Source organism: Myripristis murdjan, chromosome 3 (genome assembly GCF_902150065.1).
Source record: "Myripristis murdjan chromosome 3, fMyrMur1.1, whole genome shotgun sequence".
NCBI lineage: Eukaryota > Metazoa > Chordata > Actinopteri > Holocentriformes > Holocentridae > Myripristis > Myripristis murdjan.
This window is the reverse complement of record NC_043982.1, coordinates 26,750,976-26,773,362: the sequence shown is the minus strand read 5'-3', so window position 1 is coordinate 26,773,362 and position 22,387 is coordinate 26,750,976. Positions and strand designations below refer to the sequence as shown.

General features: G+C 40.1%; 1 long non-coding RNA gene across 3 annotated transcripts in view; it reads right to left on the bottom strand.

Moving 5' to 3' along the window:
- LOC115356854 (uncharacterized) overlaps positions 1-22,076 on the bottom strand; it is a 34,206-nt gene extending 12,130 nt beyond the window's left edge. The window contains exons 1-3 of one of the 3 annotated variants that reach the window (XR_003928027.1): positions 22,031-22,076; positions 19,890-19,994; positions 1-1,174 (exon numbers count right to left, since the gene is read on the bottom strand). The exon at positions 1-1,174 is cut by the window's left edge and continues 171 nt beyond it. This is a non-coding gene — a long non-coding RNA (uncharacterized LOC115356854). Of the gene's footprint in view, positions 1,175-19,889; positions 19,995-20,611; positions 20,744-22,030 lie in introns of those variants that run through there. The other 2 variants (XR_003928029.1, XR_003928028.1) reach the window with 2 other exon arrangements.
- Between the last annotated feature and the right edge of the window lie 311 nt (positions 22,077-22,387).

Here is a 22,387-nt window from a genome sequence, read left to right as displayed (position 1 = left end):
AATGTGGCAGTTGGAGAAACATTTACATGTTCATTCAGGCATTGGGCTGACAGCTTTTCAGTTCAGTGCAAGTATTGTTTTTTGTTTGTTTGTTTGTTTGTTTTTTTCTCCTGTGATTTGTCACTTGCTGAATTCACCGCAACAAAACACATTTTTGCCTGAAAGGGAAAAAAAGTGAAAGCGTCCCTTAGTTGTATTGTACTTGTACTCAATCTATAGCAACACCAAGGAGATTGGGGAGTGGGAGGAGAAGACGACGAAGAGCATTTCTATGTCATACATGAGAGATCCTGGACACTGTGGCCTAATATTCACTCCTCTTTTGACCTTGTTACTTTTGGTTGCTTGTAATGTTCACTGTTTAGAAATTCAAGCTTGTTCCATTGTTGCATTCATTGTAAGTCACTCTGGATGTCTGGAGTCAATTAAATGTTTCAAAAGCAAATGTAAGTTGGATCTTATCTTCACAAAGTTGACACTGCAAACTGTAGAATGATGAACTCTGGCTTTGGATTGTTGAAAATATGTCATTATGCTTTAAAGTAAAAGGAAATCCAAGACAGCAGAGGTAATGAATCATAATTTTGTATACATTCATTAGCATTTTATGTGCCTTGTAAATTGGTCTGGAAAAGCATAGAAATGGGCCAAAACAAACAAACAAAAAAACAACTAAAACTCTTCCATTTGTATTTTCCTCTAGTATCACATCAGACATCCTTGGGTACAACTCTTCTATTAACTCAACCTCTCACATAGTCAGCCTGCTCACAATCAGAAAGAATGACTCAAGCTCCTTTGTTCCTTGCTCCTCTCACGTTGCCCAAAGACAATGTCCTCCTTTAGCATTCAAAACAGAGCGATGAACCTTGAACCCGTGAGCAAACAGCCCCGTGGCCTTGCCTACCTCCTCCTCTGCCTGGTTCACTCCTGTCGGGGGCCAACGACCTGCTGCGAATCTCAGCCGATCGCCTGGAGGAGCTATCATACCAGAGAGCACATCAGGGCTCCGAGCAGCGCCTCGCTAATGGACCCGAGCCGGCCCAGAGCTCGCCTGAATAAATACACTTTCGCAATCACAGTGTCTTGGGTCCTGACAAGGAGTGTTCATTTGGTGGCAGGGTAATCTGGAGGCCAATTGGCCTTCAATTCCTTTCTTGCCTTGTAAGTATGCCTGCGGAAAGGTCACATGAGAAATATCTTTCTTTAGCCACAGTTTCATTTTTGAAATTGTGGTAGGTATAAGGCTTGAAATGTGAACCATTTTCTGACATGCTTTAACATGAAGAAGGGGGCAATTTATGCTGACAGGCTATACTTTATGTCAAATGCGCACTGATTTAGATCTGACAAAAGTACCTGAACTTAGACATTCGAGACCAGCTAGCACTATCTGTGTTTTCTTTAAAGTCAAATTCATAAGACTTTTAATACAATGCTTCGGTGGGCAAATAAATTAATTATCATGAAATTAGTGTTGTGTTTATAACAATAGAAGCGTACATAAAAATCTAACTGTAGTGTGGTGGGGACAGAAGAGGTGGGGGATTATTATTATCATGAAGAAGAAGAAGATGATGAAGAACAAGAATGCTAAAAAAATAGCAACAAGTACATCAGCAGAAAAAATGATCAGTGCAAATCTGTTCTCATTTCATTATACTGTTGACACTGTCAATTATAACCATTTGAGGGGACAAAACAAAAAATAAACAAAAAATTTATAATTGCACCACATACACTTGAAAAATCTACTTAATCACAGTTACAATGGACTTTGTTACTTTCAGGTTTTGTCCATTTGTTGGTATTGGGTGAAGAGATTTGACCTACAGTATTGCAACCTAACACTGAACTGCATAGCGTCTGTGATGGTTCGCAGTCATCCAGGCCATGGTCCAAGGAGAGTTGAATTGAGGGCAGCTGGAGTTGTTTGTAGATGTTTCACATCTCATCCAGGAGTGTGACATAGGGCAGGGAAGGATCACTCATAAGTGCAAACCAATAGCATATCAGTTTGGGAGAGAAACACAATTTGGTGGATAAGAGAGGATGTTAGGAGATTTGTGAAGGTTTTATTGGTTGAAATTTTAATTTACACCCACTCAAGCATGATGATGTCACTATTGAAGATACTCAGCAAGTAGAAGTCATGTGAGGTCATTTCATGGGGACATTAACCTGTGTAAGAAGTGAAACATCTTCAGGAATCTACAAACAAGTCCACTTGCCCTTGATTCACCTCTCTTTGGACAATCTGTATGGCATATTGTATTTTCTTCAGCTTCAGCATGTTTGTGTTTATTTAGGTAAGTCAGTATATCTAGAACAGAAGGGAAGAAACTCTATGCTTTATTGGGATGACACACTGTTGTCTTGTTACAATGGTGTTAATGCACAAGCCCTCACAAAGCCATGAAGCAAATAATCCTGATATTCCACTTCAGTGATTGATAATGTTATTGCTTGTCACATTATCATAGCATGCGGTTCAATAAAAATGTCTCAAGCGCAGCAACTCTGGCTAATTCCCTCAACAGTGCCTCAATTTCATATGGCATTTGTTATCATGCGCGTGTTGAGCTCATTGTTTGGTAAAGCTTCAGGCTCACTTGGTTACCAGTCTGTGAATAACATGGGAGCTTTATGAGGATTATGCCAAAGCTTCATGGCTCAAATTGGTTTTTAGGATGGAGGATACAGGCACAACGTGGAGACCGCTGTCCTTTTCGCAAGCCTCTGTGAATGTCACATGCTGGCACGCCTGGTGCAGAGCGGGCGAGCGAGGCAGCAAAGGCAGATGAAAATTGGCCATGAACGCAAATACCATCAGAGGAGCGCTGACAGACATGGCAGAAGGGCAAAATGTGACACACGTTGCATTTTCAGTGGGGAACGGTCAACAAAGAATCGCACACACAAACTCACAAACACACATCCACAAAGATGCAAACAGAAGCCTGCTGTTAACAATCGAATCGCCCCCCGTGAACATATGACACTGTTGCTCTCAACTGTCGGCGTTTACAGCTCAATGTAATTTCTCTATTCTGAGTCCTGATCCAGCTGCTTTTTTCAATCCACAAACTGCTTGTACCTGCCAGTCATCTCCAGCTTTCTAAAAGGCAGTCTCCCCTTCCCCCTCCCCCCATCTGCTTTCCAGGGGTCACTGCAGTTAGAGGGAAAACTGACCCAGCAGTGGATTTTCAATTGAATTGTCAGAGGCTGGCTGTTTTAATAAATCCTGCCCAATAAAAGGGCAGGGAACCTTTTGTGAAGTGGCCTCACCCGTGACGCTCTGCTTGGGGGGGCTCTCCGCTGAACCTTGTCTGCCAGAACCAGCTCCTCCAGATAAAAAGCTCCTAACAGGCCCTCAATGGATAAGAGGCACTTTGGAAGAACATATTGATCCTTTATCAATAACAGTAGGCAGCAGTCATGGCAGTTTTCTGACAGTGACCCGACCATGTACTACCACTTTGTACCACTGTTAGACGAAAACATTTAATGGGCTTCCAGTAGCTCCAAAATGGCAACAACAACTGTTTTTTCTGCCAATGCCCAGTCAGTTCACCTACCATAGTGTTGTGATCAACTGTATCATGGTTGCAGCCTATACTTCAGGCAAACAAGGCAGGGCAGTGGCTGAGGAGAGGCAAGCGGTCAGTGGAAGAATGGCATAGGACTGGCAGCATATTGGTGACAAGTAACATGAGGGAATCTGAGGCTACCAAGCTGGCTATTTTCATCTGGACCAGTGTAAATAAAATGGCCAAAATGGAGATGTGCAAGTTTCTAACATATACTTCAATGCATCCTTGGACTTGGTCTAAGCCAGTAGTGGATGATTTTATTTTTTGTCTGTCATTTTTTTTTTTTTTTTTTTTTTTTTTTTTAGCATATGTACAGTTGTGTTCAAAATAATAGCAGTGTGTTTAAAAAAGTGAGTTAAGTCCATAATCCTTATAATAGCTTTTATTTCCATACACACAAATGCATTGGGAACACTGCACATTCTATTCCAAATCAAAACATGAAGAAAAATGTATCAAATATGTTATTACTCTACAGAAAGTAAAGAAAATGGAATATTAGGCTGTTCAAAAAAATAGCAGTGTCTGCATTTTTCTTTACAAACTCAAACATTTACTGTATAAACTGAAAAATGCTTGAAGATTTAGCTTTCTTGTGAATCACTCAACTAATATTTAGTCATATAAACATGGTTTCTGGGAAATGCCTCACATCTGTGTTGCATGGAGTCGACCAGCTTCTGGCACCTGTGAACAGGTATTCCAGCCCAGGACGATTGCACTACATTCCACAATTCCTCTGCATTTCTTGGTTTTGCCTCAGAAACAGCATTTTTGATGTCACCGCACAAATTTTCTGTTGGATTAAGGTCCAGGGATTGGGCTGGTCACTCCATAATGTTAATCTTGTTGGTCTGGAACCAAGATCCTGCTTGCTTATTGGTGTGTTTGGGGTCGTTGTCTTGTTGAAACACCCATTTCAAGGGCATTTCCTCTTCAGCTTAAGGCAACATGACCTCTTCAAGTATTTTGATGTATTCAAACTGATCCATGATCCCTGGTATGCGATAAATAGGCCCGACACCATAGTATGAGAAACATCCCCGTATCATGATGCTGGTGCCACCATGCTTCACTGTCTTCACAGTGTACTGTGGCTTGAATTCAGTGTCTGGGGGTCGTCTGACAAACTGTCTGCGGCCCCTAGCCCCAAAAAGAACAATCTTGCTTTCATCAGTCCCCAAAATGTTGCGCCATTTCCCTTGAGGCCAGTCAATGTGTTCTTTGGCAAATTGTAACCTCTTCAGCACATTGTTTTTGCAACAATGAGACTTTGCGGGGGCTTCTTGCCCATAGCTTGGCTTCACATAGGCCTCTTCTAATTGTTAGAGTACTCACAGGTAACTTTAGACCTTCTTTGTTCTCCCTGTAGCTGATCATTGGCCGGGTCTTTGCCATTTGGGCTATTCTTCGATCTATTTGAATGGTAGTTTTCCATTTTCTTCCACGTCTTTCTGGTTTTGGTTGCCATTTTAAAGCATCTGAGATCATTTTAGCTGAGCAGCCTATCATTTTCTGCACTTCTTTATATGTTTTCCCCTCTCCAATCAACTTTTTAATCAAAGTAAGCTGCTCCTCTGAACAATATCTGGAACGACCCATTCTACTCAGATTTTCAGAGAGAAATGCACTTTAACCAGCATGTACAACATTTGCTGCCTTCGTCCTTGAATAAGGGCCACCTGTTTGACACCTGTTTTTTCACAGAATGAATGACCTCACTAATTGAACTCCACACTGCTATTATTTTGAACACACCCCTTTCAGTTAATGATTCAATTACACAGAATCAGCAGCATGCAAGTCATGACTGTTGGATCTGTTGGTTTTCTATTACTCTACTGCACCTACTAGTAAATTATTTGCCATGTAGGAATATAATTTCTACCAAAAACAGTGATTGATGTGGTTAGTGATGTTGAACTGCTATTATTTTGAACACAACTGTATAGTCTATTTAAAGAGGCACAACATGCCATTTTACCTGATTTTCAAAAAAAAAAAAAAAAAAAAAAAAAAAAAAAAGTGATTTGCTTACTGCACGTATGCCAATGCACTCTTTATCTTGCCTATGAAATGCTGGGCATCTTTTTTTTTTTTTGAAACTCTTCCACATGCAAGAATCTATTTTTTCCCCCCTCACAGCTACTCATGCAACCCAGCCACATTTCACCATGTCAAGGCATGATTAACTATGTTTATAACTATTACAATTGTTGATTTTTATAATTAATGATATTTTTGGTTTTTCACAGATAGTTCAGGCAAATAAACCTGAACACAGAAATTGCAATGTTTTTGAAGATACTTCAGAAACCTGACATGCAATGGCCCCTCAAACTTAAATTCCAATCACTAATTAGATGGGTGCTGAAGGGTTTCATGCAAGAGTTCATTTGCAGGCAAGTCTACATCTCTCTACAGCCTTAATTATCTTTACTTTTTTTCTTTTTTGAATTTAAAATGGCTGTTTATTGTTTATTTCCACATTGGATTTAAATAGAATCCAATTTGTTTGTTTGCACTTCATTTTAATTTGGTCTTGACCCCTTTTGGCCCTTTTGGAATTGAGTTTGAAGTTGCTATCAAGCTCGAATGCACCTGGACATACTTGGACTCACTGATGGTGATCTTTATTAAAACCTGACTATCTGTCATATTTGAAATATGTTGAATCAATCAATTAAGCAAACAAGCAAACTAAGTAAAGAAATAAATATCATATGATAAAACCACTCCTTAGGTAAGAATCAGATTAAAAGGGTGAGTATTACAATTCCTCTTAAAAGCATTAACTGACTGCATTCCTCAGATGCTCTGGCAGGCTGTTCCTAAGATGACGCCCATAGACACTAAAACCTGCCTCACTGAAGGTCTTAATCCTCGTCCTTGGAACAAGTAGAAAACCAGTACCAGAGGACCTGAGTGAAAGCTTGTCAGACAAGTACTGGGGGCATTGGCCATTTAAAGATTTGAGCACTAGAAAAATAATCTTAAAATCCATTGCAAAATGTAAGCCATGCAGTGAAGGACGGTGGTAACATGTGTTCTCCTGGTCCTTGTCAGTACCAATTGTAATCTGCCTTCTGTGCTCTCAGGTAGACCAGATAGGAGGGCATTAGAATAGTCAATATGATTTGAGATAAAAACATGCATGAAGGGTTCATTATCTCATCAGGTTAAATCATAAGGTTAAATCATAACCATATGCTAAGATTGTGATCAGTTATCTATTACAGATAACTAATGATTCAAATGAATGCTAATTTATTTCTGAACATTCCATTGACAGGCTAAAGTGATTAGCATATCCAGTGTTTAAGTTTATCACACAAACTAATTGTTCCAAATAACTAAGGTAAACATTCGTGTCAAAAATCTCTGATTACTCACAGACATGAGCTCTGTAAGTAATGAGGAAAAACAACACTATGTTGATGGCATCACACTCTAAGGCCTTGTTCAGACTGCAGACAAATCAGATTTGTTTCTCCAATCAGATCTTGTGGACAAACTGTCTGCGCTGTTATTTGAAAGTGATCAGATTAGATTTGTGTGGTCCAGATATCACTGACGTATCTGCACAGATCGCTATGGTAACGATGTAGGTGTCAGTTTCTACATGCTGGAGATGTGGTTTATCAACACAGAGGCATGAGAAATGGAGATCCATCATCTCACCCTCCAAACAATTGTGCTGACAAGTTGTAGTGCAGAATATCTCTATTGACAAATGCGGCGACAGAGGAGGCTGATATTAATTAATGTATCCATGGTAACAGCAGCAGCTATCATCCACTTCTGTCACTTTGAACTGACGTTGTTATTGTGTGTCGCACTGCAAGTGACTTAGCAGACACTTTGAAATCCTATTTGAGTGTCCAGAGTGTCCAGACTGAGATGCATGTGTAGAATTCTGTGGTTAGGATCTGACTTGCTAAAATTGTATTCTGTGTGGTTTTTTGCTGTCCAGAGTTTCAAAAATCAATCTGGATACAATCTGGATATGACAAGAAAACAGATTTGGGCTGGCAGTGTGAACAAGGCCCAGCACTCTGTTAACTAACCCTCTAAAGGGGCAGCACAGATGTCTCTGCACATGAAATATATTGTTATGGAGTTAGATTTCACTGTCTCAAGTCCTTGGTGCATTAATGTATGTATCCTAGTGGGAAAATCATTAATCTGATGTTTTTCAGCCCGTTGTCTTCATCAGTGCTGATGGGCCAACAGTCCACGACAATCCAGCTGCATTGCTCAGCTCTGTTGTCTTGACAGATTTACCTGTTACACACTCCACAAGGGTGGTTTGACAGCACCATTGCTAATAGTAACTTATGTAGGATTACTCGCTTGACCAGACTATCACAAATAAATGGGGAAATGATAAGAATAAACTTATCAACACTTTAAGAGTGATGACTAGTTTATTATGGCAACTGGGCCGGAGGAAAGACATAATAATGACCGATGAAACCACGTTTCTGGTGATCAGGCAGAAAAGCAGTTTATATCGGGAATATTACTCCTTGAAATGATAGTCTATGCCTGGAAATAATCAAATCAAAATAAAAAGGGCAGTCGGATCTTTTCCGAATAGGGATCAAAAATTCCACTGACAAAAATCACACAACGAACGTGAATTTAACACACTTTATTCCTACAACTACTGATTATGCACAACTAACTATGGTAGATGAAATATATACATAGTTACAGCAGACAACACAAACAAACAGACAAACAAACAATGAGGCATGTAGTAAAAGGACAAAATGGTAAGGAAACATGAGATGAGTAAAACAGACGGCGGCTAAAATATGGCACAAAACAGATTTCGCATCGGTGCAAAATGAACCAATGTGTACCCAGAGAGTGAGCCCTGACTGTTTCTATCGCCAATTTGGACATGCGGCGTGTAAGCCAATAAAAGTTAAAAAGACCGCACCAGAGTCTAAGCAACTAGAGGGTGAGGTTACTTGCTTGAGCCTGGAAGCAGGTCTTGCCAGAGTTTTGAAGTTCGCGGTGTTGATGGCGGAGCGGACCAGCTGGTTGCAGCAGAAGACAGGAGAGGACAGCGGCGTGCAGAGCTGGAGCTAAGACTCGGGATAGAACGGACGCTCGCTGGAATGGAGTCACGCAGGAGAAACTCTGCGGGTGCGTTCGTCTTACAAGCTCTCGGTGAGAAACTCGAATGGAAAAAGCTCTAATTCATGGTGAAAGCTCTCGATGGTATAAGCTCTCATGGAGAGGCTGTGATGGTAAAAGCTCTAACTCTCTCTCTGATGCACAGAGGTTTTAACCCCTTCAGCCACTCCTCAGGCGGGAAAGTTTAGCCAATCAGATAGTTATCTGTTATCGGTAACTTCAGGAGGGACAGCCCTCGTCTCAACTTACTGACCAATCAGGGCCGCCTGGGGGGGGTTGAATTCACAGCCAGGGAGTTAATTGCCCTGGGATGAAAGTATTCCTTTAACAGGTTTTCATATCATCCAACCTGTAAGAGGAAGTTTGGAGATGACCTGAAAATTGACTTCACCTTTTCCTGAGTAGCACAATGACACCAAACATGACATACAAAATCACAACATGGTCCCATCCACATCTGCAAATTCATTTAAGCAGATGTAATTCAGGCTTCTCCAACAAGCCTGACCCTTGTTACTGATTTGCGGAACGTTTGGTTATTCATATAGCTGCACAGTCCATTTAGAAAGATAAAGTCCACCTTTTTAGTATGCAACAAAGCTCCTGGGGGATTCAGGATGTCCTTTGTGTGTGTGTGTGTGTGTGTGTGTGTGTGTGTGTGTGTGTGTGTGTGAGTGTAGGTGTAGGTGGGGGTCTTTGCTCGCATTCCTTGTGTTTAGTGGGGGTCTGCTCTCCTTCTCAGGAGAGGATGCAGGGTTTAGGAATGTGACTCTTTGACCTCTGGTACCTGCAAATCAAGGGTTGGTTGAGTCATTGAGACTGTTAGAGTCCTTGAGGGGAATAGAACACAAATCTCTGACCCTTTGGTCACCTAGTGAGGGGCAAAATGTTCATTCCAGTGTTTTTCCATGTGGGCGCTGGGTGAGAAACAGGATGCTTTTATTACCCTAAACTGGCAAAGGTTGCTGCGGTCAAACGGCAGGCGTGCCATTTGATGGTGTTTGTCTCCAAGCCTGGAAACCTGGATCCTACACTTACTATTATGACAACTGAAAGCACTACATTAGCACAAAATGATTGGCATGAGGCTGATATTTTAAACTGGTTGTCTCCAAGAGAAATACATTTCAGTGTTGCAATACATACAAATGACTTTATTTCTGTCCAGTGATCCACTGGGAAGCTTCATGGAAGAAAACTTGCCATCCAGTGGACCACAAGTTGTCTTGTCACTCTTGTTTGTTATCAGGATTCAGTAGCATGGTGCCGGAGACACAGAAGTGTGTCAAAAGTGGGTCAATGTTGCGTTCATTTTTAAATAACATTTTAAGGTCCTCAAAAAATCAATCAAGCTAAACTATTTGACATGATGCATTTTTTCCCCACTGTTTCTTGTTTTTCTGTGTTATCTCTAATGTTATTCCATGTTGAGCTGCTGCTATCTTGGAAATTCTGTTGCTCAGTGAGACTTATTTGGCTAAATTTTTGGCTAAATTAAGGTTTAAAAAACAGCTTCCAACACCTAACACTATCCTTAACCACAGTTGTTTTATTTGCCTAAATTAAGCCATTAGCTAATCTTTTCATTGACAAAAGCATGAAAACAGGGTGTCCAGTTCATGCTGTTGCCACATAATCCTTTCATTGTGGAGGAAAGTCACATTCACATTATGTATGCCTACAGCATGTAGTCTTAGTTTCTTAGTTGGTGGTCATTTTGTGCAATTTGGGAGACTGCTTATTCTTGATTTGATTTCTTACAGGCACTCTTGTGAACTATATCTTTCTGCATGCAACTAATTACACAAATACAGAAACACACACACAAAATGTGTGTGAAGACATATACATGCAAAGCAAATCAATGAGTCATTGTTATACTTAATGTAAGCATTGACCAAACAGTAATGAACAGCCACGCACATGAAGGCAGATAACAAATACTCAGTGATTGGTGCAACCAGAAAACATACGACCCAACACAAACCACCAAACACTCAATACTGCCCTTTGTCCAAACTCCTTTTTCAATTACACAGTCAAGTATTATGGTGGGGCAAAAGAGAGAGCGAGCCACTGCTGTCAGCAGGCTAAAGCTGAAACCAGGAGAACACAGACAACAGTGACCTACCACGCTGTTTGAAGTTATGATTTATGGATCAACCGATATTATTCTTTGTTCTATTCACAGCGGTGACTGCTGATAAGGTGCAGCACAATAGCCAGATTAGAGACATGATTGGACACTTCCCTGAGACGTGTAGTGTTTGAAATCGCCTCTGCCCGCCTGTAATTCTGCTCCTCTCTACCTCAACCCTGTAACAACAGACCCTTGATAATGTTATTGCTCATGGTTCATGACCAGGGAAGATAAGAGAAATGGGTTTCTTTAAGCCCTGTGCAGGCTTAACCTATGACTCTACTTATAGCAAGCCTCACAGACCCAGACAACCCGTTAGCTTTAGTTTTTCTACAATACCTTTGTACCGTACGTGACAGATTTTAATATCCATATTATACTGTATTTGTTGTGTGGAGGAGTGAAAACACTGACTGCTCATGCAAATCCATACCCAGAGCTGGAGAGGTTGCTCTCAAAATGCAATGCATCACAGATTACTCATTGCCTACCAGGGCCGTGCAGAGACATCTGGAGGGGCAGGTGCTCAAAGTTAAAAGGGGGCACATGGAACACAAATTTGAAACACCATACAGAAACGTACCTTACAATATAACTGGTTGAACTGTAGCAACGTTTGCTACAATTATTCCTAGTGCGGATAATGAAGTAAAAAATAATTGAATGATGTATTTAAATATTTTTGTGATTTTATTCAGTTTGACTATCCAAAGTTCTATAAGTTATATATTTTGTATGCAAATATATTTGTGTGTAAATGTTATAAACAAACAAGTAATGATACAAAAATGAGAGATTGAGAAAATCACAGTTCAAATTCTTCTAATTGTTGGAACATAATTTTGACACAGTTTGTAAGCCCAAAGCCTTACCTTTCTCATAATACCTTTTATTTTCTGCTTGGACTTACTGTCATTGAGATAAAAGCATTTGTTTGACTATTACTTTTAAGCGATTCTCTCCCAAGCACCACTGTCACTCATGCTATGTGCTTTATAGAACCTCATTTCTCTCTCAGTCCACACAGGCCCCAGTGGCACAGTGGATAGTGTTTCTGCCTGCCAAGCAGGAGACCAGGGTTCAACTCCCCACCTGGGCAAGAGCGACAACACTATGCAACCTGCAAACAGCATAGGGCTGTTGGTTCAGCGCATGTCCAGGTGGTTGCAAGGGTGGCAAGCACATCAAAACTTCTTCAGAAACTCTGTTATTGTTGTTGTATTTATACTGTAATAGTCCAAAATTATGTGAATATGCATAGTGCATTGTTTTAGTGAAATAATATAGTCTATGCCTCATTGCCTCTAGAAACATAGGAAAAACACTGCTTGAGAGTAAAATAATACATGACATCTCTCTAATGCACTTTGCCCATGATAAGAGAAACATACAGAAACAACAAGAAGCCTGACATATTTTTCCCCCACAGCCCGCTGTGTGGTTAACTTACTCACTCACTCGTCTGACTCTGCACACAGATGACACAGAGGATGCTCATTGCTCGCTTCACTTCGTCAGTCATCTTGCAAGAATACACTGTGCACAAACGAATACCACTGCAAAACCGACTCACCGGACCAGCTGTTTACTCCCTTGGGTCTTCTTCGGTTTCGCGAGACTAGCAGTGGCCGTCTCTAGCTGCTTAGCAGTGCTTAGCTACATGGCACGTCTGGGCACGTCAGGGCAGTGAGGGCAGAGTGAGGGCAGTGAGGGCAGAGTGAGGGCACTTCGCGGATCATGTGACTGACCAAGGTAGATCTAAATTATTATTATTTTGTTTTATTTCTTATTATTTTGGGCCACACAGACAGACTTTCACACACGCACTTACAAAAAAAAAAAAAAAAAAAAAAAAAAATGACTTTGACAAAAGGGCACTTTGGTCATCAAGGGGCAAAGGGGCAGGTGCTCCAGCACCCTCCGCCCCCCCCCTGCACGTGCCAGTTGCCTACCACTAAAAAGACTCATTAACATAAACCTGCACATCAGTCAAACTAAGAAAATGTAATCTGGTTGCCAGTTTCACATTGTTGAGGTTGCATATCTAAAACTAAGACTAAGTCTTCCTCAAAAAAAAAAAAAAAAAAAAAAAAAAAAAAAAAAAAAAAAGGTAAAATATTACAAAAAATGGATTTCAAGACAGTTTGCCACTATTTAAATTTGAAAAAAATAGATCAATATCTCTAATAATTATCAAGTCATAGTGTAAAATAACTAAAATATATAAAATAACATATACCCCTGTATACCTTCTTCCTCTTACATTTTTTTTTCAGAGTAACCACGCAAGTAAACAGAGGTGAGATTAGAAAAATACAATCCCCAATACCCTTGTAAAGGATGATTATTTCTACTTCAAATGACTGCATGTTTAAAAACATATGTAGTGATATCATCTTCTAAAACATGATATGCACATGCAATTGCAGATGAAATGGGTCATATTGTCACTGCTGCATGAAAACCTTGTATCTCCAAAATGTCAACTATCCAGGGAGTAAGAATAGCCTGTTTTCAGCTTGACAACCATGCATTTCTGAGTGTATCCAGTCAAAGTATCATTATACTTCCATCATTATAGTATCATTATACCCCCCTCCATAATTATCTTAGAACATTCCTGATTGATTTTTGTGGGAGATTGTTGATGAGTTTATTATGTGGATGTCATGTACAATATTTGGCCCCACCCATTCCCCCACTGACTGTCCATGCTCTTCAAAATGACACAAAAAGTGCCATATTATATGGCCTCCTGCCATATTATTTCATGGACCTATTATTTGAAATTGAAGTTGTCTCATTAACTTTATTCCAAATATAAAAATCACATGCATTTGGTCTTTCATAATAAACTTTTATATTATAGTTTAGACACAGCATCTTAACATTTGGGGTGTAAAAATGCTAAGATGCAAAAAATTCTAAAGAGGGATTAAAAAATCATGTGCTTGTTCAACAGCATCACCAGGGGAATATGAAGAATCAAGACTACACCTTAAATATAATACAATATTAGAAGTAGAAGATTGCACTCAGTGGAGTGCAGATCTGTGGGTCACCCAGCTCTGGGCTCACTGGCAGCCTTACCTATGTTTCAACCATTTCAAATGAAATGGGCCCTAGCCACCAGGGGGCCCCCAACTACCCAAAAAGTAAATGCCACCCGGAAGACAATATACACAATAATAATTCACCACCTGCCATCACCTGCTACTGCTGTCAACATGCAAGCTAACATACCTACCAAAAATGAAACGCACATACAATAGCGGTGCTGAAAAGCGAAAAATAGAAGACAACAAAAGGAGAGCCGTAAGTCTTCTAGGGATGCAGCAGTATACCGTAAAACGGTATCATGCTGTATCCAATGGTCACAGTATTGATACCGTAAGATTTCTGTATCCACGGTATTTTTATTTTTATATTTTATGCACAGCTCCACTCGCAGTGGAGTGACCAGTTGGAGAGGCCCCCCTGACTGAGTGACTGCAGCCAGCCCTGCACTGTGCTGTACAACCAGTTGTGACAAAATAAAATATCTGACTAATAATAGGCCTGACCACTTCACTCACGCAGCAGTCAATAAACATTCATTCATATTTTTCCCACATTTAGCTAAAACAGCAGAAACAAGTTTTACACATAAAACGTCTTATGTAAAGGTCAAATAATTTACCAGGTCACAATTATCACCGCAACAGCTCTCTTTTGATTTGATTGGCATTTCGAACTTGTTTCCTGGGGGGAGGGGGACACATCCATTGTTTTCCCATTAGCTGTCCAGGTTACGTCCACCCATAAAAAAAAAGAAGACAAAAAAAAAGTAGTCCATCCATGATTCTGAAGATCCACATGACATGAAGAAGAGAGGCAAAACATGGCAGAGGCTGAAGAAAATTAATAAATAAAATAAAATCAGTGTTTGTTTTTTTTATGTTTTTAATGGGCCATAGTGCAAAATTAAGGGGAATATATATATATATATATATATATATATATTTTTTTTTTTTTTTAAATACCATGAATACCGTATTACTGTGGTATTTTGATGATACCGTGCCATACTGTAAAATTCCATACCGTTGCATCCCTAAAGTCTTCTGCCAAAAGTGACCTCTTACTTAGGTCTTGCATCTGTAACAGCTGCACCGACTACAGCGGTGGCTGCTGCCCCCTCACATGTACACTGGAAAACAGCTGCATGAGCATGCAACAAACACTTGGAGATGTGGATGCTGAGGAGCTGGTGCGCGAGGTATCAGCTGCTGGCACCACCGTGCTGCCACAATAAACCGCAGGCCTGCAGATTCTAAGCTACATTTACAGCAACAGTGTGTTGGAATTGTATCCAAATCTCAGCATTGCTCTGCGACTCATGGTGACAGTACCTGTGACTGTAGCAAGCGGAGAGAGGAGCTTCTCACGCCTGAAATTAATCAAGACTCACATGAGATCCACAATGTTCCATGAGTGGCTGTCAGCGCTCTCTCAAATTTCAACTGAGCATGAAGTGACAAAATCACTGGACAGAGATGAACTGATCAGAGCCTTCTCAGCGCTCAAAAACAGAAAGGGCGGATTTCTGTAAATGATGCATCTTCGCCCGCCGCTGGTAAGTCTTTTAAAAGAGTTTTAATAAAAAAAAAACGTTAGTGGCCCGATATTATAAACAAAAAACTAGCCTACGTATTTTACTCCATGTGCACAGTGGTGTATCAGTAAACTGTGGTACCACAACAGTAATTTCTCTCTTTTTTCCTCCGTCTGTCTCTCTGTCTGTCCGTCCTCTCCTCCATGCAGGTAGCTGCTGTCTTTGGTGCTGAAATGACGCGCTTATTAATTTTGTTGTTAATTTAATTTGAGGAGATTGTTAAAAATGTTATTCCTAGTTTGGATTATTTCTGTGTTGAGCTGCTTTTTCATACAGCTGAAAATGTACATAATGAAAAAAAAAAATACATCGGCTATTTGTTGCAAACCAACTTGAATCCTCTTTTTTTTTTTTTTTCTGCTGAGTCTTGGTTTCTTGCCCTGGTTGTGATTTAAACACCTGGTCACAATGTATCGTTTTACATGGGAAGATACGTGCATCCCTGGGGCACACGGATAATGGATAGTGAGTTTACAGCATCCTTTCGACTTTTGATGCATCAGGGACACAGGACGCATAGCTGGCAAACATAATTATGGTTAAGTTTTACGGGGTAGTGCCCCATATTAAGTATTGAAACGGGCCCCCAGATGCCTAAGGCTGCCACTGTCTGAGCTACCCTATGTGCTGACCACAACCTAGGAGAAGCTCTATTCAAATTCTATTCAATTTACAAATTAAATTACTGTGTGATGTTAATATATTACAGTACAGTAGCTCACTAGCCATTTGTGGTTCTCTGCCAGCACACACACACACACACACTAAAGACCTGTGAAGATTAGGCAAACAGTCCCTGACATGCGAAACAGCAAGGACTGTTTTACTCCTCATTTTTTTAGAGTGCTAAATGTTTGGGTATGTAATCTATTTGATCTCCTGGTCTTACATTTTTACAGTGTTTTCTCATGTTTGGTTTGCTTGTCAGCAGTGGAAAAGTCGCCCAAAACAAAACACAAATGTTTGTCCTGGATTTTTTCACCTGCAATCAGAGCAGACATGGCCACAATAGGATAAAGAAAATAACAAATAAATAAATAAATAAGAGTGAGCGAGCAAGCTAGACAGTGAATCAGGTAAGAAAATGACATAGTGACCCATTAGTATGAGCAGAGAAGGACAGCAAGAGAGCTGTGTGGTAAAGCGACAGTGAATTGCAGTGAGAGACCACTGTACAGAGAGAGAGAGAGAGAGAGAGAGAGATGGTTGAGCGAGGTAGACAGTGAATGGAGGGAGAGCAGAAATAACCAAAACAAATAGTTTGTAAAGGTTTTGATTCACAGCAAATACAAGAGGTTCTTCATAGTCCAAGCATAAGTGTGCCCAAAAAAAAATCTTTCTGATATCAGCCATGGACAGACAGACACACACACACACACACACACACACACACACACACACACACACGCACGCACGCGCGTACACACACACGCACATACACACACACACACACACACACACACACACACAGAGGAGTGAAAACAACATCTCTGCCCACGGCGTTCTGCGTGGTGGAGATGAAAAAGTTGAGGAAATGACACCAGAGGCTGAGTGGGAAGTGGCTGAAAACAGGCAATATCTCATTAAGTTTAGGCAGTCGGCCATTTGTTTTCCTCCAGGTGTTTTCCCTCAGTGCTTTGTGGCTGAAGCCTATTTATTAGTAAAACAGGAGATAAGTGATCATATGATTGGTCCCTATCCTGATATTAACAATTATGTATCAATTAGGTAGCCATGTAGGCAAACACAGAATGAGAAAAGAGCAGTAATAGAATTTTCTCAACCCACAGATTGGTGTGTAATCCCTCAGCTGATTTTAATACATGAATATCACCAAACCTAGAGGTGTGAGGTTTTCATAGGACCCACAATAACTTGAATACAAACAAAGTGCAACAAGTGAATGCTGTTTTTGGAATTAAAAACTTTTTAAATTTAGAGATTTCAAAGTATATTAAAGATATACAAGAATTGGGTTCACAATAGTATATTTCATGTATCATACTCTGTACTCTGCTCTGTGATGACATCTTCACAAAATAAAGGATCACCATTAAAGGAGTGCTGTCTCATATATTGCATCTTCACATTCACCTGTATGTTGGATCTGATGAAACTGTCCCTAGTGAGCACCAACACTGGCTTAGATCTTATGGGAAATATAGGGGCGGGGACAGACCTGACAACAGGTTTACCACTGGGGTTACGAAGTGGGAACCTCCCATCACAGATGTCTAAGCCCACAGCACCTCCAGAAGTATCAACAGTAAACTGAAACAACCTCCACTCTGCCTGCTCTCAGCTCCTGTTAACCCCCCTCCACACACACACACACACACACACACACACACACACACACACACACACACACACACACACAGACACACACACACACCCTCTCTGCATTGACACTGCTGCTGCACTGAGGCTACACATTTCATTCAAATTTAAATCAGTAATTAATTTAATTTCTTAACTCAGCATCAACAAGAACACACCTCTCTGAATATCTCAGAAACATACAGTTAGTTACACTACAGTAGTGGGAATAACACTTTTAACTAACTGAATTAACTTAAGCTGTCCAACAGTACAGAGTCGATTCTGAATTGATTTATTTGAGTAACAAAAAAATAACAACAAAAACCCATGTTGGACTGCCTTCTGGTTTTTAGTTACCCCACCCGTTCCCTGCTTAATTAGTCTTATGTTTGTAGTTAAAATGGTAAGGTTGGCAAATGACCACTGATGACAGATCTTATATACAAACAAGCAAATAACATACATGCAGTTGCTAGTTGTTAACTCACCCTATGTCACACACACAGGAGAACAACAGGCAAACTTCCATAGTAATAACAGGGACTTGTACTTCCTTCTTCTCACTCTGCTCACTGTGCTCATGCTGGTGCCAGCAGTGATTGTGTCTCACTCTGAACAGGTTCCTCACTGCTTCTGCTGAACCAAGTGGCACTGCAGGTTCTTGGTTCATCCAGTCACTTCACTGATACAGTTCAATTGACCAAATGCAGAAGTCACAAGATGGAATCAAACACAAGTGTTTGACTAGGCACAAGCTTGACACAGTTCATGTAAATGACTGTGATTAGGTCTACTAATTTGACAGTAGCAATGAATAGCCTCTGGTTCGGTTCAGGATGTGACGTCTTATTTCTTAATATCCAGCAGAGAGGATTGAACTGAGTCCGTGGTTTGCTGAACTGCTGCCGGTTTGTCATTTGATTCACCCTCTCGCTCTCTCATTTAATGAGTGAATCAGCACTACCATGCCGAGTTCGATTTCCAGGACTGAATTGAGTCATTTGGTTCACTGACCGAACCACATCCAACCTATGGATTGATTCAGTCCCATTCAACTGATTTTTCAACACAGTGAACAAGAATAAGAGTGCTCTATGCCCACGCCAGAGATATGCATCAAGGCCAAATTATACGTTGTGCGTCTGCAAGAGCCAGCTTGGGTCTGTGTGATGTACTATCCAGGTCCACAAATGTCCACACACTGGTATCTGTACACCTCCCAGATTTTATGACCACATGGACCATCCACATCTACAAACACAGCAACTCTATCCATATAAAGACACAAACTATTAACACATTGCCATGCACATCCCTGTCCACATCTCGGTGTCTATGTTAGCTACAGTATATCCTGGCCTTTAGACACAGAAATGGGAAGTGATTGTGGGCAGTAAGTAACGTTAAACATTCACTCTTTTTCTCTTTCATCTTTCTATGTGGTAATGCAAACCTAATCAACTCACTTACTTTAAAAATGTGTTCTTTCTGAAAGATTTGCTTGTGAATTTATCTTCACCACTGTGCAGTGCTATTCCATCCATCTATCCATCCATTTTCAATACGTGTTTATTCCTGATCAGGGTTGTGGATGCTGGAACCTATCTCAGCATGCAGTAGGTACATGGCAGTGAAGCACCCTGGACAGGTCAACAGCCTATCCCTGCTACAGTTATTCCATTTCAAATCTTGGCACAAACATAGGATTTTGTGCTGTTATGGAGGATCTCACCAGGAGGGGTAGGTGTGTTAGCTGTGCTCTTGTACATATGTGCTTGCATTTTTTTTTATTCCACTATCTCGCAATCACAAGTTAATTATTGTATTATCTCAGGATAACAAAGCTCGTTTTCTCATGATGACAGGTTAACCTCATTAGTTATGTCTATCGGCAGCTCTTAATAGAGGGGGGTCAATTCTAGCTGCTGCGTGACGCACATTGCCTTATTTTATCAACCTAACCTTGCTGCCAGCATCTCCTGCCCGAGTGCTGCTGTTGGCTTGGGAGCTGATTGTACACCATGGTGCCTACCTGGAGATGTGCCTGTATGGCTCAAGCCAACTGGGCCGATGGAGCTGTCAGGAGCAGAGCTCAGCAGCTGCTTGCTTGATGTTGAGTCTAAAGACATGTCAGCACCTGAGGAGGACCATGTACAGTTCAACAAAACTCCAGAGAGGAATAATGTGACACAATAACCACATCATCAAATACCCAGATTAACTCAATATTTAACTCAATATTTAAGTCTTGCAGCTTTATAAATGGACTTTAAGATCATAACCTGACTCTCATGGTTAGAAAACCAACAAAGAAGTGGTTCTTTTTCCACACAAACAAGCAATCTGAATGTTTAAGAATCCCAAGATGTCAATTAGGAAGTTCTGAAAATAAAGTTCAAATTATAAATTCGAATGGCATTTTGCTTGGACATAATTCTGAGGAAGGTGGCAAATTATTTGTTAATACAATTCAAAATATTATCCAAAAACATACCAAAAAGAGTGAAGCCAAAGATGGGTCAGATGTTTTGATCTCCTTGGTTTAACTCAAAAATTCTAGATTTAACAAAACAAGACTTTGTGTTGAAAAAGGCCCTCAAATCAGATCTAGGCGATGACAGACACAATTTCACAATGTTCCATAATAAAGTCAACAGGGAAATACAGAGGGCCAAGGCAAATTTCTTCATTAATATAACTGTAGAGGACAAAAAGAAATACTAAACAGATATGGGACAAAAGCAAAACGCTCACAGTGAAAGTCTGTAAGGTCAGAGGCCACAGACCTTGACCTGAATGAAAGCCTGATAAGAGATCCTCCTGAAGAATCAGAGGGCTTCAAGAAATACTTGGCTGACTCTGTAGCAGAAAATGCACAGACATTTCCTTCTGTCTGAAAAGAATTCAAATGACATCTATAAATAAACTCTTGTCTAAGGAAACATCTCAGCCCTATGGTGTCAAGTATCATCGATTAACTCAAAACATCCAAAACAAAAGATGCACATGCTGTATATGGTATGGATTCAGCAATGTTTAGAGTTTGAAACAGTCTTTAACATCTCCAGTAACTAGCATCATAAATTTATTAATTTTATTCATTGAAAGGTGAGTTCCCAAGTACGTGAAAGTCTCCCCGTGTAACACTCATTTTTAAGTCGGGTGATGCTCACCCAATGAGTATTTATATACTCATATAACCATCCACATCTGCATATATGCATGTGTTTATATGTATATATACTATTCATATGTGTATGTACTATTCATGCGCCTACATTTATTATGTGCACTATTTATTATCACTATTTGACTAGATTTTAGAGACCATACCATGCTCTACTTACTGTTCACACTCTGCCATTGTAAATAGTGTACCATAGATAATATACATATATTTCTATTCGCTGCACTGCACTTTCTGTTTTTTTTTTTTGTTTGTTTGTTTGTTTTTTTTTGTATTATTATTATTATTATTTGGGGGTGGGAGGGGGTGCGGGAGGGGTTAGGGTTATGTTTTTTTTTTTTTGCTGTTGTTTTTTTTTGCACTTCTGGTTAGATGCTAAACTGCATTTCATTGTCTTAGTACTTGTACTTTGTGCAATGTCAGTAAAGTTGAATCTAATCTAATCTATTTACAGGCCCATAGGTGTGATGGACAGGTGAAAAAAGGTGGCTGAAAAAATGGGTTTCAGAAGACAAAGTCTAACTCTTGAACAACAGACCATTCCTTCCACATTATATGCAGTTTGGCTTCAGAGCTCACCATTCTACAGAAAGAGAAAACTGATCCATGATAGTCTATGATAGGAGACATGATATGTGTTGCTCCCCTGACTCTGGACACGGAAAAAAGAGGCAGAGAGCACATATCACTGTTGTAGCTGACCGCTGAGTTTACTCTGCTTTTCACAAAATACATCATACAAACACATTCACAGAAACACTGCTCATTCAAGCATTCTGACCATTGTCTTGCATCACCGATTAGCTTGCTTGCTTGCTAGCTAAATGTCACCAGCTAGCTAATGCTATAGTAAAAAATCGGGTGACTCGTAATTAATGCCATCAATATATCACTTAACTCAACCAAACCACACAAGTAAGGTGAATAACTTTACCAACTTTCACAATTTTGTGCAGAACATTGGTTTTGGAGGAATATGCACTAACCTGGACACGGAAAAAAGAGGCAGAGAGCACATATCACTGTTGTAGCTGACCGCTGAGTTTACTCTGCGGTTCCTGCCTCTGTGTGCTATTCCTCCCACTCACAGTCAGATGCGCCACCGTGTGGACTATTGCGGTACTACATGAATCAGAGAAACCAGTCATTTCCAACAGATACACATAAAATAAAACGAAATGTAGGGGGTGTCTCTTTTTTTCATCTTAACTTCCACACATGTGGTCTTCCTTATTTGTAACCTTGTAAATAACTTTTTAATCAACAGTTAACATTTTTAATCATTTTAACCATTTTAAACATTAGCTATTTATGAATCTTTTAAATCACTATTTATCCATAAC